We start from the raw sequence: 18,076 nt of genomic DNA, 5'->3' as shown, positions 1-18,076 counted from the left end.
GTTCTTAAAAATTATTTTCTTTTTTTTGTAAGGTCAAGCTTATTTTATCAATGAAAGATTTTCTACCAATTTTTCAGGTTTTATTTTTAAATGTTTTTAAGCATACTTTGTATAATTCAAACATTAAATTTTCTGTAAAATTATCAAAACCTGCTTGTAATTCCTACTTTACTGTCTGTTGATGCTTTTCTTCGTCTTTTCCATGATGGTCACTCCTCTCTCCATGGTGCTGAGGCTACAAAGGCTGCCCTGGCCGCTGTGCTCTGCGCCCGCTGATGTGATGAACTGATAAGCAAGGCTTTGGGCCTACTCCCGGCTGCTCCAGGGTTTGGATCTGAGGACTCAATTTCATTCGGAATGTTGTTGTTTGCTTCAATTGTTTGCATGATTTATTTCTTATTTCCTTTCTGTTGTGCATTGGGTGTTGATCTTTTATTTTCTTTAACTGGGTCCTTTTGGGTTTCTTGCTTTGAGGCTATCTGTAGGCAAACTAATCTCAAGGTTGGATAATTTATACGTTCTTTAAGCTGCATCAGCGATTTGATAGCATCCCTTGTAGGAGATGCCACAATTAAATTTACAATCAGAAAGATGAAAGCTACATCAGGGAGTTCATTAGGTCTTTGCAGGTACCGTTTATACTTTAAGCCAGTTGCGACTTGACACTGACCTCAGAAGCTGTCATGCACTCATTTCATAAAATTTCTCTGAAGTTCTCAGTGGAAGAGAAGACAATTGGCACATATTTAACACGAACTCATTAAGCAATTGGGTTGAGTTATTGAACCGATACAAATGACATCAGCAACAACCACATCCAGAAACTTTTGAAAACTTTTCAAAGTTCAAAGTAAATTTTATCATCAAAGTACATATATGTCACTGTATACCACCCTGAGATTCATTTTCTTGCGAGCATACTCAATAAATCTATAGAAAAGTAACTATAACAGAATCATGAAAGATCAACCAGCATGCAGAAGGCAATAAACTGTGCAAATGCAAATATATAGCAATAAATAATGAGAGCATGAAATAATGAAATAGAGTCCTTAAAATGAGACAGATCATTGGTTGTAGGAACATTTCAATGATGGGGCAAATGAGTGCAGTTATCCCCTTTGATTCAAGAGACTGATGGTTGAGGGGTCAAACTGTTCTTGAACTTGGTGGTGCAAATCCTGAGGCTCTTGTACAATCTACCTGATGGCAATAGTGAGAAGAGAGCATGACCTGGGTGGTGGGGATCTCTGGTGATGGATGCTGCTTTCCATTTCATAGAGTCCTGCATTTTACTGTGTTTTTTTTTAATCCCCAAAAGGATAAGGGCTATTTTATCTTAATTCCAAGAAGTGGTAGACTGCTCTGAGAACGAGAACAGTTCAAGAGAATTAGTTACCAAATTCAGGCTTGACTTTAGCACAGCACTGCCAGAACACTCTTTCGGGTGAGATATTATACCAAGGCTTCCAGCAGCAAAAACTTCCCACTACACTCTCCTCTGTACTTATCAGCCAAGTACAATTTGGATTTGCGCAGAGCCCTTAACATAGGTGTATTAGTAGGAATATCATCTGATACATTTTATGCTTGGGAAGGAAAAACAGCCAGTACAATGCAATGCATGATAATATAAGGAAAAAACTATGAATTACAGAAAGTACATATGTATGTCAAATAGTTGAATTAGATAAGTTGTGCAAAAATATAAATAAAAATAGTAGTGAGGTAGTATTCATGGTTTCAATGTCTATTCAGAAAACAGATGGCAGAGGGAAAGAAGCAGTTCCTGAGTCACTAAGTAGGTGTCTTCAGGCTTCTGTAATTCCTGTCAATGTTTCAGGCCAAGCCCCGCTCATATAAAGGGTCTCAGCACAAAACATCGGTTGTTTATTCTTGCAACACACATAAAAGTTGCTGGTGAACGCAGCAGGCCAGGCAGCATCTCTAGGAAGAGGTGCAGTCGACGTTTCAGGCCCAGACCCTTCTTCAGGACTAACTGAAGGAAGAGTGAGTAAGGGATTTGAAAGTTGGAGGGGGAGGGGGAGATCCAAAATGATAGGAGAAGACAGGAGAGGGAGGGATGGAGCCAAGAGCTGGACAGATGATAGGCAAAAGGGATATGAGGGGATCATGGGACAGGAGGTCTGGGAAGAAAGACGGGGGTGGGCGGGGGGACCCAGAGGATGGGCAAGGGGTATATTCAGAGGGACAGAGGGAGAAAAAGGAGAGTGAGAGAAAGAATGTGTGTATAAAAATAAGTAACAGATGGAGTACGAGGGGGAGGTGGGGCATTAGCGGAAGTTAGAGAAGTCGATGTTCATGCCATCAGGTTGGAGGCTACCCAGACGGAATATAAGGTGTTGTTCCTCCAACCTGAGTGTGGCTTCATCTTTACAGTAGAGGAGGCCGTGGATAGACATGTCAGAATGGGAATGGGATGTGGACTTAAAATGTGTGGCCACTGGGAGATCCTGCTTTCTCTGGCGGACAGAGCGTAGGTGTTCAGCAAAGCAGTCTCCCAGTCTGCGTTGGGTGTTCAGCAAAGTGGTCTCCCAGTCTGCGTCGGGTGTTCAGCAAAGCGGTCTCCCAGTGGCCACACATTTTAATTCCACATCCCATTCCCATTCTGACATGTCTATCCACGGCCTCCTCTACTGTAAAGATGAAGCCACACTCAGGTTGGAGGAACAACACCTTATATTCCTTCTGGGTAGCCTCCAACCTGATGGCATGAACATCGACTTCTCTAACTTCCGCTAATGCCCCACCTCCCCCTCGTACTCCATCTGTTACTTATTTTTATACACACATTCTTTCTCTCACTCTCCTTTTTCTCCCTCTGTCCCTCTGAATATACCCCTTGCCCATCCTCTGGGTCCCCCCGCCCACCCCCGTCTTTCTTCCCGGACCTCCTGTCTCATGATCCTCTCGTATTCCCTTTGCCTATGACCTGTCCAGCTCTTGGCTCCATCCCTCCCCCTCCTGTCTTCTCCTATCATTTTGGATCTCCCCCTTCCCCTCCAACTTTCAAATCCCTTACTCACTCTTCCTTCAGTTAGTCCTGACGAAGGGTCTCAGCCTGAAACGTCGACTGTACCTCTTCCTACAGATGCTGCCTGGCCTGCTGCGTTCACCAGCAACTTTAATGTGTGTTGCTTGAATTTCCAGCATCTGCAGAACTCCTGTTGGTTGTTTATTCTTTTCCATTGATGCTACCTCACCTGCTGAATTCCTCCAGCATGTTGTGTGTGGTGCTTGGATTTCCAGCATCTGCAGATTTTCTCGTGTTCTATACCACGTTCCTAACAGTAACAATGAGAAGAGAGCATGTGGTGGGGGTCCTTAATGTTGGATGCCACCTTCCTGAGGCACAGCAACTTGAAGTTGTCATGGATACTATGGATACCATGGAGGCTGGTGGCCATGATGGAGCTGGCTAATTTTACCACTTTCTACAAATTACTTCGATCCTGTGCAGTAGCACCCACCCCCCTCCCCCCACCTCTCATACCAGATGAAGTAGGGGAAAATAAAAGAAGAAACTTCAAATACTGGAATCTAAAATAAAAACCACAAAAGTTCTGGAAAAACTCAGTGTGTCAGGCTGCATCTGTGGGGAGAGAACTAGATTCAATGCTGTTGGTCAAAGAATACTCTATTTCACTTCCCACAGATTTGGCCTGAACTGGTATTTTCTGCATATTCTGTTAATATTTTATATATAATGATGGAAGGAGTGAATATGCAAAAGGCCTAAATGAAACGACTTGAAGACAGTTTTACTGAAGCAGTTTACAGAAAGGCAGGGACAAGGTCATGGAGGTTAAAACTTGAAACTTCAATTCCAAAGAAAGCAAACACTGAATAACAAGTACCAGGCTCCAAGGTAACTAGAACTGGCTCAGATGATACAATCACATTCAATCTTTTATTTGTTCATCGCTACATCATCATTTGTGTGTGGGGGGGGCGGGGGGGGGGTCGACATATTGAGATTTACTGTCTTTCACACATCAAGAAAATGAGCATTTTTCTAAATTATTTAATTGGCTGTGAAACATAAGGGATAGCTTGAAGTTGCATAAAGTTATTTCAAAGAACATTTACTAACAAAGTATGTATGCATTAAACAACCTTGAAATTCGTCTTCTTACAGGAAGCCACAAAACAAAGAAACTCAAGAGAACCCATTTTAAAAAAAAGACTGTATCAATACAAGTAATTTTCAGTCATTTTTCTTTTCAATTTCCCAACTCGCTCACACAATCTTGGTTGCAATTCCTAGACCCTAAGGCATAGGAGCAGAATTAGGCATTTCAGCCCACTGAGTCTGGTTTGCCATTATATCATGGCTGGTCCATTTCCTTCTCAACCTCCATTTCTTGTCTTCTCTTCATAACATTTCACACACTCACTAATTAAGAATCTACCAGTCTCTTTCTTAAATATACCCAATGACCTGGCCTCCACAGCTTCTTGTGGCAATGAACTCCCCAGATCACCATCCTCTGGCTAAAGAAATTCCTCCTGATTTCCATTCAAAATGGTTGCACCTCTACTCTGAGGCTGTGCCCTCTGGACCTAGACTCCCCCAACATAGGAAACATCCTCTCCACATCCACTCTATCTAAGACTTTCAATGTTTCTTTGAGACTTCCCCCTCCTGCCCCATTAGTAGTCATAGTCATAGTCATAGTCATACTTTATTGATCCCGGGGGAAATTGGTTTTCGCTACAGTTGCACCATAAATAATTAAATAGTAATATGTAAATTATGCAAGGAAATAAGTCCAGGACCAGACTATTGGCTCAGGGTGTCTGACCCTCCAAGGGAGGAGTTGTTAAGTTTGATGTCCACAGGCAGGAATGACTTCCTATGACGCTCTGTGTTGCATCTTGGTGGAATGAGTCTCTGGCTGAATGTACTCCTGTGCCCAACCAATCCATTATGTAGTGGATGGCAGACATTGTCCAAGATGGCATGCAACTTGGACAGCATCCTCTTTTCAGACACCACCGTCAGAGAGTCCAGTTCCATCCCCACAACATCACTGGCCTTACGAATGAGTTTGTTGATTCTGTTGAGGTCTGCTACCCTCAGCCTGCTGCCCCAGCACACAACAGCAAACATGATCACAGTGACCACCACAGACTCGAAGAACATCCTCAGCATCGTCCGGCAGATGTTAAGGGACCTCAGTCTCCTCAGGAAATAGAGACGACTCTGACCCTCCTTGTAGACAGCCTCAGTGTTCTTTGACCAGTCCAGTTTATTGTCAATTTGTATCCCCAGGTATTTGTAATCCTCCACCATGTCCACACTGACCCCCTGGATGGAAACAGGGGTCACCAGTACCTTAGCTCTCCTCAGGTCTACCACCAGCTCCTTAGTCTTTTTCACATTAAGCTGCAGATAATTCTGCTCACACCATGTGACAAAGTTTCCTACCGTAGCCCTGTACTCAGACTCATCTCCCTTGCTGATGCATCCAACTATGGCAGAGTCATCAGAAAACTTTTGAAGATGACAAGACTCTGTGCAGTAGTTGAAGTCTGAGGTGTAAATGGTGAAGAGAAAGGGAGACAAGACAGTCCCCTGTGGAGCCCTAGTGCTGCTGATCACTCTGTCGGACACACAGTGTTGCAAGCACACGTACTGTGGTCTGCCAGTCAGGTAATCAAGGATCCATGACACCAGGGAAGCACCCACCTGCATCGCTATCAGCTTCTCCCCCAGCAGAGCAGGGCAGATGGTGTTGAACGCACTGGAGAAGTCAAAAAACATGACCCTCACAGTGCTCGCTGGCTTGTCCAGGTGGGCATAGACACGGTTCAGCAGGCAAACGATGGCATCTTCAACTCCTAGTCGGGGCTGGTAGGGGAACTGGAGGGGATCTAAGTGTGGCCTGACCATAGGCCGGAGCAGCTCCAGAACAAGTCTCTCCAGGGTCTTCAGGATGTGGGAGGTCAATGCCACCGGTCTGTAGTCATTGAGGCCACTGGGGCGCGGCCTATTCGGCACAGGGACGAGGCAGGACGTCTTCCACAGCACAGGAACCCTCCAGAGCCTCAGGCTCAGGGTGAAGACATGGCGAAGTACTCCAAATAGCTGAGGAGCACCCTGGTACTGACAGCATCCGGTCCTGCAGCCTTGCTTGGGTTGAGACGTTTCAGCTGTCTTCTCACCTGTTCAGCTGTGAAGCCCACCGTGGTGGTTTCGTGTGGGGAAGGGGTATAGTCATGAGAGCAGGGTGGGGGACTGTGAAGAGGGGTAGGAGGGGAGAGTGGAATATGTGTTGGTTGGGGGCGACAACAGATGACTCATGTGGGGGATGGGCAGGGGCCACAATGCCATATCTGTTAAAGAACAGGTTAAGTTCATTGGCCCTGTCCACACTGCCTTCAGCTCCTCTGTTGCTAGTTTGCCGGAACCCAGTGATGGTCCTCATCCCCCTCCAGACCTCTCTCATGTTGTTCTGCTGGAGTTTCCACTCAAGCTTCCTCCTGTACCTGTCTTTAGTCTCCCTGATCCTGGCTTTCAGATTCCTCTGTATTGCCCTCAGCTCCTCCCTATTTTCATCTCTAAACGCCCTCTTTTTAACATTTAGGATGTCCTTAATGTCCTTTGTTACCCATGGAAGAAGTTTTCTAAATTCTTCAGATCATTGGTCTTAATCTGAATTCAGGCCCATGACAACAGTACCCATATTCTGAGTAAGTGGAAAAAATGTTTCCATGGTAATAGATAGAACCTTCATTTTAGATACTATAGAAGTATTCTAGATATCAAAGGAAAGGACACCAATAGTATCCCAATACATTGGAATTACAGGATGCACAACAACCCATATATTAAAGACCATCTTTGCATTCAACATAAATTCAGTATCACAATATGTTTGTGATAATGTCCAGATTATTTACTTATTTATTTTATTTGTTTAGGAACAGGCTCTTCCGGCCCAATGAGATGAGCCACCCAGCAACCCATCTATTTAATCCTCGCCTAACCAGAGGACAATTTACAACGACCAATCAACTACCAACCGGTACTTCTTCGAACAATGGGAGTAAAGTGGATCGCCCGGAGGAAACCCGCACAGTCACAGGAAGAACATTCCAACTCCTTACAGACGGCGCTGGATTTGAACTCCTTGAGCTATAGTAGTGTCACATGAACTGCAACGCTATGGTGGCACCACATGGAAGACAAGGAATGGAAATATTGGTAAAGCTTGAATTTATTCAATCAAGAGCAATATAATTCACCAATCCAAAATTAATGTCAATTAAACCAAATAACATTTATTAATAAGCTATTTGAATTAGAAAAACTTATATACTTCTTGTAGCATGGTTTCAAAACAACTAACAGCCAATTGGAAATATGTTTATCTTCAAAATTTATGTCTCAAATGAAAATATTTGCTTATTTGAAGATTGCTGTAATAAATTGGGTATAAATCAATGCTTTAGTTTAACACAGACTTTAAAACTCACTTTGGTCATAATTAAATGAAATAAATCTTCCTGTAAAATAGAATGTACTGATCTTGGAAAAATTAATTATAAAATAGATATAAATCCAGATTAATTCACCATGGTATATTTATACTGATATTGATTTATGGCATGTTGTTCTTTTTAAATATTATCTTGCAGATTTCACAAGGTTTACTAAGTTGTTTGCTGCTCCTCTCCGCGCCTTACAGCGGATCAGGTGGCAACCTCGCCATTGCTTTAGCAATTGTCTGTTTTTACGAGTTCAAGTTTCTAGTTTGATACTCAACCCAGCATGGATGGAACATAAGAACATAAGAAATAGGAGCAGGAGTTGGCCATCTGGCCCATCGAGCCTGCTCCACCATTCAATAAAATCATGGCTGATCTGTCCATGGACTCATCTCCACCGACACGCCTTTTCCCCGTAACCCTTAATTCCCCTACTGTGCCAAAAAAAAAAGGTGGGCAAGGAACCAACGGGATTCAAACCTGGTACTATTTGCCTTGAAATCCGTTGTGGATGCCACCACACCACTGGCTGGCCAATTACGAAGTATAATTAAATAATTTTGGCACCTGTACGCAAAAATGAACATCAGCATTTGATACTTTAACATATAAATATGAAGGTTCTCAGTCACCCAGGATCCTTGGGGTGATGAGTTTCTGAGTGTGTTTGTAGGTTTGAAAAACACAGGGTTTTGCTGTTTGTTGAAAGTCCTTCTGAGTTTCTCTGAAACTCCAGCTACATATGGGATGACTATGTTCTCCCAAGGATCCTACACCCAAACATAAACTGAGCTATATTGTATATGCTATCCAATGTAATGAGAACTGCACAGATATGTATATCGGTAAGACAAACAACCACTTCACAAGAGGATGGCCCAACATAAGATGGCTAACGCCTCAGGTCAAGAGTCAGCTGTATATCTACCTTAAAGGACAAGGGGCACTCTTCTGATGTTAACAATGTGCACATTTTGGACAGGGAACACAGGTGGTTTGAAAGAGGATTAAAGAAGCCATCATTGTCAAACTGGAAAACCCATTCCTGAACAGAGGAGGTGGGAGATAACACCACCTATCAGCTACTGAAAATGTAGTCCTAACATCTCTACCCCGGCATCTCCACAACAGTTCACACCTTCACTCGTGGAAAGGTAAGACTACGACCCTCTCATTACCTCCACGAAGCTAAATGACCCTCATGTGATTGCTATACCTTTAAACAACTCAGAGTTTATAAGCCGGAAAACTACCCACCGTGGATCAGAACAGAAGAAGCCTCTCAGATGAGTGGCAAAACATTTTCTAGACAACACAGCAAGTCCAGTTGCTTTGATTTATTACTGCTTGATATTTAACATATAAACATGCTTGTGTTTTTCTATTATTGACATGTTAATTAATGGAGCACCCTTTGTTCAGACAATAGAACAGTGCTGCAGGAAAAGGAGATCATTTGATGATTTGACTCTCCTGAAGAACATACAGATTGACCCCATTCCCAACACCAAGAATATGAATTAATTACCCTATCAGGTACCTCCAAGAGGACCACAACCTTGTTCTGGAGCCAGAGCCTTGTGCTTTGTTTCTTGGTAGGGTCATCCATGCCAAACAGGTCAAAGGGTAGGGGTCAGACTGAGAGTTGCCCACCGATATTCCAGGTTTGGGAGTTCAGCTCAGGGCTAAGCATACTGACTGGTAAAAAATATCGTTATGGGAGCAACAATGCAGAATCCTTCTATACAAACAGAGATTGGGGACCTTTATTGCTGCCTTAAATGTCAGCAGAGCATGGGCAGTAAGCAAGTACCCTATCAGGTAATGTGTCCCTTACCCAAACTCCTCAAATCAAAAAGTGATAGCAAATGTTTTTTTCCCTCATATAACCTCTCGTTCTTTTCCCATTTACCCTTACAGCAGTGCCCTCTTCATATATATCCTTCAGCAGCTAAGGACAGTTTCTCTTCTTTATCCTCTGTAAACCATTCAGGATTACACAGACAAGGCGATGTTCACTGAACAGTCTTTCTTGTGCCTGCCACATTATCTCAGCTGTCTTCTGACATGGTGGTCTCCCTCCCTGGTAAGTACCAGTGCCAACTACTACTTCTGTTCTATAGCCAAGTCTTTGCCTGAACTAACAGAGTTCCATGTTCTCAATTGTTCCTCAACTAACAATCAATGTGCCCAAATAAATAACTTTTTTATATTTAAGAGGCAATTAATTTCACACAATCTGACTGGCTTGTGTCCTTCATAGTCTTATCAGTTCTTTTATATTCAGCCATTGTTTGATCAGGCTGACACCTGTCAACCACCTATTCTATCACAATCACTCATCCACAACCACTTCCATGCTCTTATACTCGTCTCCTGTTTTAATTATTTACCAGCTCGTAGACACTTCTGACGATCTCAATGCCCATGAGCTATGCAGGCTGTTAAGAGAAGATCACAAGGCGGATCTGAAGTCACATAAAGGGCAAAAATAGCAGATTTATTTCCCTGAAGGACAGACGTGAACTGGGTGAGCTTTTAACAACAATCCCACAATTCCCTCAATACTGTTACTAAGACCATCTTCTTTATAATTCTTTTACTTAAATGGAAATCAAATTTGCATCTCTGAATCAATGTGTGGTGGTGCAGTAAGCCAATACACTACCACACCAGAAAAATCTTGTATATGCTTTCTACCTTACCTCCTTTTAAAATCCAGGCAGCACAAGCATCGGCTGCCTTCTACCTCCCTCCCCTTGTGGAAATGCAGCTGGAATTAAGGCAGAACACTCACTGCTTCATTACATTTCACTGACCAGAATTTGAATTGGCCCAAGCCAAAATATTCTTCATTCAATCTTTTTCAAATTAAGTTTTCTGTTTCAATCGGGGTCCATGTCTCAGGTAACATGTCACTATTTCTGAGACCTTCCCAACTGATAGTCCCTCAAGCTATTGCATTCTTCAGGATTAAATCCATCAATACCTCATTTTTCGTTGAGTGAGAAAACTCCTAACCAAGAAAACTCAACCGAACAAACATCAGAAATTCTGCCCTTTCTCAGCTCTTAATGTAATCACTGCCTGTTTCAAGCAACACACATAAAAGTTGCTGGTGAACGAGGCCGGCCAGGCAGCATCTCTAGGAAGAGGTACAGTCGATGTTTCAGGCCGGGACCCTTCGTCACGACTAACTGAAAGAAGAGCTAGTAAGAGATTTGAAAGTGGGAAGGGGAGGGGAAGATCCAAAATGATAGGAGAAGACAGGAGGGGGAGGGATGGAGCCAAGAGCTGGACAGTTGATTGGCAAAAGGGATATGGCAGCATCTCTAGGAAGAGGTACAGTTGGCAGCATTTCTAGGAAGAGGTACAGTTTATATATGTGTTGCTTGAAATTACAGCATCTGCAGATTTCCTCGTGACTGCCTGTTTCAATATTGGAAGGTCAAACTCTTCCATTATTATGATCGCTTGAGCCCTTCCACAAATTTACATAATTAGCTGGTTCTCCAATATTTCTCACCTTCTGAAGATACCAACGATCTTTACTGTTTTTCAACTTGAATAAGATAGATAAATTTGTTACTTCAAGGTCATATTTTCAGTTCCCATAGGATTGCCGATAGTTACCCATGTAACAGTCAGAAAGTTCAGAAATTCCTCACCAATGTGAAATTAACAACTTACTAAAAGAACATCACTAGTGATAGCCAGTTGCTCAAGATTGGCTTTTTTCTAATGCCCTGTCTCAGCTCCTCAACTCTTTCACTGAAAAATCTACGTGTTAAATCTGTCCCAGGTCTCAATGAGAAGAAACAACAGCAGGAAGAGAGGCAAGTCTCAGGTAATTTCAGGTGAGTTCTGGTGAAGATCCTGGACACAAAACAGAAACTCTTCTCTTCCTACAGCCGCTTCTTGACCTGGTAAGTTGTAATCGGCTGGGTTCATCACACCCAGGCAACTCGAGTGTCCAGGAGATGTGGTTACAAGGGTACAAGCACAACAAAGTAACTTAGGCCTAATTTAATATCATAAAAAACAAAAGCACAAATAAACTACGCTAAATACTATATCATAATTTACAAAGATTTCCACAGGGATTTCAGGGCTCATGATTCTTAGTCTCCACTTGATTGCAGCTGTCGTCAGGGGACTTGATGTCGCTGTTGTCAAGGTAATTTGGAATTCCGACTCGCAAAACTACCCTGGGTCTGGATTGCGATTCCTCCAGTCTAGATGAAGTTCTCAAGAAACTGATCAAAAGGTACCCCAATGAATAGGGAGTTCTACAAGTGTAGAGAGACACACTAAGACAGGCAATCCCTTCGATCATTTGTTCTCATGCCAGTTCCTCAGCACAATTTCTTTCATTCAAACAACTCGTGTTCATCGACAGACATCCTCATGCCAGTGGTGCTTCTGAGGCCAGGAAAGAATTCAGTCGCTATCAGCAAATATTTAACAAGGCTACAAGTGTTTAACTTGTACAGGCACTTTACGTGCTGTGAACTCAGTGTCACTTGGAGCCGTTCAGACGTTCACCCAGTATTTTACAAAATTTGATACACCACAGCATATTGACCTGATTAAGTGCTTCCACGAACTTCGGTTTTATTTTTACTTCTGTTTTTATTATATTGATTTAAATGCATTTAATTGATATTAAATGTACATTGATGATGCAGCAACTAACTTATTACTCATAATCCAGAGACCTGCAACAGGAACTGTAGATCTTAAATTCACGTAAAATTATTAGTAATCATTAATAATTATTAGCGAATATAACCATTTGTAGTAATGGCCTTGAAAGTTAGCAGATTGTCATTAAAATCCATCTGGTTTTCTATTGTCCTTCAGTGGAGGAAATATGCCATCCTTACTCTGTCTGGCCTATATGTATGGCCAGATTTGGGAACAGCTTCTTTCCAACTGACCTGGATCTGGGCTGTACCCTCCAAATATCTGGACCTGCCTCTCGGATTTTTTGCACTACCTTACTTTCCCTTTTCGATCTTCTATTTATGATTTATAATTTAAATTTTTAATATTTACAATCAATTTGTACTCCAGGGAGCGCAAAGCGCAGAATCAAATATCGCTGTGATGATTGTACGCTCTAGTATCAATTGTTTGGCGACAATAAAGTAAAGTAAAGTAACTCTGCTATGCTGGACCCTTAAATGCATTCTAGAATGGACTACCTGGTTACCCAACTGTAGCTGTTCTGGAGAATACGAAAAGAATCAGATCTTAAAATTTTAAAAGCATTTTCATATAATTTTCTAATATGTTTTCAATTTTAAAACTTTAGAATATATATATATAGAATATAGAATAGTACAGCACAGTACAGGCCCTTCGGCCCACAATGTTGTGCTGACCATTAAACCCTGCCTCCCATATAAGCCCCCACCTTAAATTCCTCTATATACCTGTCTAGTAGTCTCTTAAACTTCACGAGTGTATCTGCCTCCACCACTGACTCAGGCAGTGCATTCCACGCACCAACCACTCTCTGAGTAAAAAACCTTCCTCTAATATCCCCCTTGAACTTCCCACCCCTTACCTTAAAGCCATGTCCTCTTGTATTGAGCAGTGGTGCCCTGGAGAAGAGGCGCTGGCTATCTAGGAAGCATGTGTTTAATTTATTGTAGATCTAAATGTTTGAGAATGCCAGAGATGCTCTTGGAAGTCAAACCCTGCTCGCTTCAGCCCATTATTTCAACAGAGATACTGGCCCAAAATTTGCAACCAATAGAGTGTCCCAGATCTGTGGATTTTGACTACACCAGCTTCCTCTTTAAGTGCCCTGTTCTTCCTGCTGAAAAGGCAGATGAGGTAGGTGCAATGGGTTATCAGGAAGGCAAATGGAATGTTAGTTGAGGGATTGGATTTAGGAGCAGGGAAGTTATGCTGCAACTGCGCAGGGAATTGATGAGGCTATTCCTGCAGTACAACCTATTTGAGGAAAACATACTGGCAATGGAGGTGACACAAATACTGATTCCTGACATGTGAGATTTAGCCTATTAAATTGAATGAGAGAGGATCTTACAAAAACATAACATTATGAAAAAAATAGATAACACTGGGAAATAGATAACCACGGGGAAGTGAGACTAGAACTAGGGAATCTAGCCTCAAGATACGGGTGGAATACATTTAGGATGGAGATGAGGAGAAACTGCTTTACCCAGACAGCAGTCAATCTGTGAAATTCTCTGTCCAGGGAAGCAGTAGAGTTTACTTCATTAAATATATTTAAGAAACAGTTGGATTGATTTTTACATAGCAGGGGAATTGAAAGTTATGAGGAAAAAGCAGGTGGATAGAGCTGTGTCCATGGCTGGATCACCTATGATCTTGCTGTATGCCAGAGCAGACTCAACAGGCCAGAAGGATGAACCCTGTTTCTTTTTCTAATGCTTTCCAAAGCTAACAGCACTGTGCCTCTCCATCAGCAACTTCTTGATTTCAGTCCAGTGATTCTTGCATGAAGTTTTTTGAGATTTGCGTGACTTTTCTCACATTTTACTCTGAACCTCTGTGAGTTCAAAGATGTACATGACAATCGATCTTCTGTGAGTTGACCAAATGCCCAGAATACTTTGTGCGGCCAATTGAATTTTAAAATGAACGCTTAGGAATTCCTGAAGGTAGTGACTGCTGTACTGAAGCTGTTTTCCTGCATGTAAGAAAGGAGATTTTAACTGGCTGCTTTCTCGCGGGAATAAACAAAAACTACTTTTACACAGTCATTAGACTTCACAAGGACATAAGGTTTAGCACCTCTGGCACTTCAAGCAGCACAGGGAGTAATAAACCATGGCAAGAACAGATCAAAACTTCTTCAAACCATGTCTGACAAGGGTTCTTCAACCTGCAGCATTAATTCTATTCTCTTCCCATAGGGTGTTGCCTAACCTACTGAGCATTTCCTGCACGTTATTTTGGATTCAAATTTTCAGAATCTGCAAGTTCTTCTTTTATTTTACTAGGATGAATTGACGAGTCAGCTACTGTAAACATCATTATGTGAATTAGAACGTATCCTGAAACCTTGGAAAATGAACCCCATAGCCAAAAAACATTAAAACATGGTATAATTTGTTACTGTGCACGAATATTATTGTCATCATCATTATGTGCCATGTTGTATGACATGGACAATTATAGTCTTGACCATGACTGTTCTTGGCAATTTTTTCTATATAAGTGGTTCACCATTGCTTTCTTCTGGGCTGTGTCTTTACAAGACAGGTGATCCCAGCCATTACCAATTCTCTTCAGAGAATATCTGCTTGGCATCAGTGGTCACATAACCAGGACTTGTGATATGCGCCAGCTGCTCCCATGGCTTCACCTAACCCTGACTGAGGGGAATAAGCTGGTGTTACACCTTGCCCAAGGGTGACCTGCAGGTTAGTGGAAAGAAGGAGCACCTTACACCTCCTTTGGTAGAGATGTATATCCACCCCGCCAACCTGATATAAAATTATACAGTGTGTAATTGGGTTGGGAGCTGGAAAAACAAGGCCAATTTTAGAAATATTTGGTTTACATATTTGAGAATGGGGTGGCAATTTGCGAGGGATTGTAGATGGAGCCAACTATCTGTACACACGGCAGTCTAGCTCATGGCTGATTAATGAGATGGGAAGAACTTACATTTAGATGGTCAAGTACTAATACCATTTTAAAAAATCAGTGTTTGATATAACAGTCATTGTGCCATTACCCTGGTCCGATACCCACCATAAGGCAATAGAGATGGAACCATTAGGTATGATCTACAAGATGCAGAGAGCAAAGTGAAAATATGTTTTATTTCCCTTTGAAAAAGGGCACTTTCTACATATTAGGGATACCAATTTAAAATAGGTGGGATACATTTGTTCTTTCAGAGTTCTGAACTTCTGTAATTTTTGTGTTTCTTTTCCAAAAAGCAGTCTTTAAATATTTCTAAGATGGAAGTAGGTAGGTTCTTGATAATTAAAAAGGGAACAAGATAAAGGGGCAAGCAAGAATGCTGCTAATATCTGGGTCATCCATCATCTCTTTAAATGGCAGTGTAGGTGTAATGCCAATCCTGCCCCAAACTTATGTTTTCATGCCCATTTGCTAAGTAAATCAAGTCAAAATATTTTCTTCATGGTATTGATTATGTTAACTACTGTTCGATAACATCTCTAATTCTTAAGATTAATCATTACAAAGTAAGAGCTTTATTCCTTAAGGTTTTAATTTTGGAGTCTACAGCTCATTTTCTTCCTTCATGCCAATAGATTTTCCCTTTTCTGTTTAACTAGTTTTGCTCCCTGATATGCCACCAAGTTGACAATTTTAGTTCACATTCCTAGCTCAGACTTTGGATTGCTAATCTCTCTAGGCAAGGAGAAACATAGGCCCAGACTTTCATGAGGGGTTTCAGCAGTATGCATCAGCCTCCCTTTTACCCAATCTACTAATATCCCCAACCTATCCCCTCCCCCCAAACTTGTCTCATTGGTTTAAACGGTCTTGGATGAGTGGTCCTGGAGGTGAACCAAGTAACAGTGAGATTGATCTCATGGATAAGCCAGAACAGGCTCTCCGTATCCCTACCATCGATGTATCTATCCAAGTTTCTCATAAACATTGAAATCGAGCTCTCATATACCACTTGTGCTGGCAGTTTGTTCTACACTCTCGCCACCCTCTGAGTAAACAAGTTTTTCTCCTCATGTTCCCCGTAATACTTTTCACCTTTCACCCTTAACCCATAACAGCTAGTGTAGTCCCATCCAACATCAGTGAAAAAACCCTGCTTTCAATCTATACCCCTCATCCTCCAAGAGGACCACAACCTTGTCATAGGGTTTGGAGGCTTGTGTACCTCAAAGACCCAGAGGGCTATATTGGCTAGAGTCAGGGCCTTGTGCTTTGGCTCTTGGCTGGGTCACCCATGCTGAACAGGTCAAAGGGTAGAGGTCAGACTAAGAGTAGTCCACCAGTCCTCCAGCTTTGGGGGTTCAGCTCAGGACTAACAACCCTACCTGGTCAAAAAAAGTAGTTATGGAAACAGCAAATGACGAATCTGCCTTTATCTATGTGTGATGGTATGGACACATAGACCTTCAAAAGACCTTCAAAGCTGCCTTTAAAGGCAGCAGCATAATGTGCAGTAAGATACCCCTCATAATTTTCTATACTACATCAAATCTCCTCTCAATCTCCAATGTTGGCACATCACCTATCTCTGAATCAGGGTGTATGGGGCGTCAGGGAGGGGTAGCACCTCTGGTCCCCACCTGGCACTCAGCTCTCACCTGTGGCTCCCCGTAGCTGTTTGCATGCGACAGCGGCCACACACCGGGCAACGTCTTTGACAAGCCAGCTAAACCAGGTGAGGGTAGCCGACGGGTCTCAAACCTCAGTGAGAAAGGGAGTTGTCTATCCCAGCATGTGAAGACAGACTCCGGTGGATTGAGCGGACGAGACCAGTGGAAGGTCCAACGGTCAAGAAGGCGGTCTCTGCAAGCGCCGTGGAATGCATAGAGCAGGACAAGACACAGAAGACATCCTGATCATCCACTGCGCCTAGTCCCATCTCCAGCTGTCTCGACTCTGTCTTGCCACTGGATCCAGATGGGAATTGGGAAGAGAGAGTGAGGCTGACACTGCGCAACTCTCCCTCACTTAAATCCAAATCAAGCGCTAGTTTCGACACCATAGCCGGCTGGTGGCGCAGTGATATCAGCGCCGGACTCCGGGAGCGAAGGTTCCCGAGTTCGAATCTAGTCGAGCCACTCCCGGGGACGCTTTCCATTCGTGCCAGGTTGAGTGTCGAGCTAGCAACTCAACCTTGTAAAAAGTACTAATGGTGTCAAGGTCTTCATCGATGACGATGGACGAACCTTACCTCTGAATCTCCCAGGGACTTTCAGATCAAAATATCATAAGGTCTAAATGAACAAAGTGCACTTCCAAACCAACCACAAACCAGCATGTGTTCCAGCAAAGTTTTATCAGTAGTCAATTTAAAATAATGTGGAATATTCACAACGAAACCTACTTGAATAAACGTAATTGGACTATCTTTGAGCAAAGGATGTGCATCACCTTCCACCCAGTACAGCTGGAACCAGGACATTGTTCCAGGGTTGTATGCCTGGGTTTCAGGCTGCAGTATCTGCTTGCTCAGTCTGTGTTTGGTTTAACCTGGGGCAAGTACACTATTCCCATTAAAATGAATTTTAAAAAATGGCAAGACAATTAAGTGAAATTTTTACAAGTTCTAATTAAGTTAATATAATTTGCTGTTCTAAACGTGTGCGAGCATGTGGATTTTCAAATTATTAAAATATTGCTATCGAAAATAATAATATACTTTTCCTTTAGCTGGTTCAAGGTGACTTGGAACCTTTGCAAATGTCAGATAAACATGCTAAACAGGATAGATTCAGAACAGGTCTGGCAGCTCAGAAACTGGGCATCCATGAGTCACTGTGTATCATCAGCAACAGCAGGGACATAGACTCTCATAATCTCTAAATTCATGGCCCAGTATACAATA

General features: G+C 42.4%; 1 protein-coding gene across 3 annotated transcripts in view; it reads right to left on the bottom strand.

The window, feature by feature from the left end:
* Positions 1-18,076, bottom strand: part of tafa5a (TAFA chemokine like family member 5a) — an 849,915-nt gene that overhangs the window by 426,699 nt on the left and 405,140 nt on the right. The gene's annotated exons all lie outside the window — the stretch shown is intronic.

The sequence above is a fragment of the Mobula hypostoma genome, chromosome 20, assembly GCF_963921235.1.
Source record: "Mobula hypostoma chromosome 20, sMobHyp1.1, whole genome shotgun sequence".
Taxonomy (NCBI): domain Eukaryota; kingdom Metazoa; phylum Chordata; class Chondrichthyes; order Myliobatiformes; family Myliobatidae; genus Mobula; species Mobula hypostoma.
Note: the sequence above shows the minus strand (reverse complement) of the source record. Positions and strands in the feature narration are given on the sequence as shown.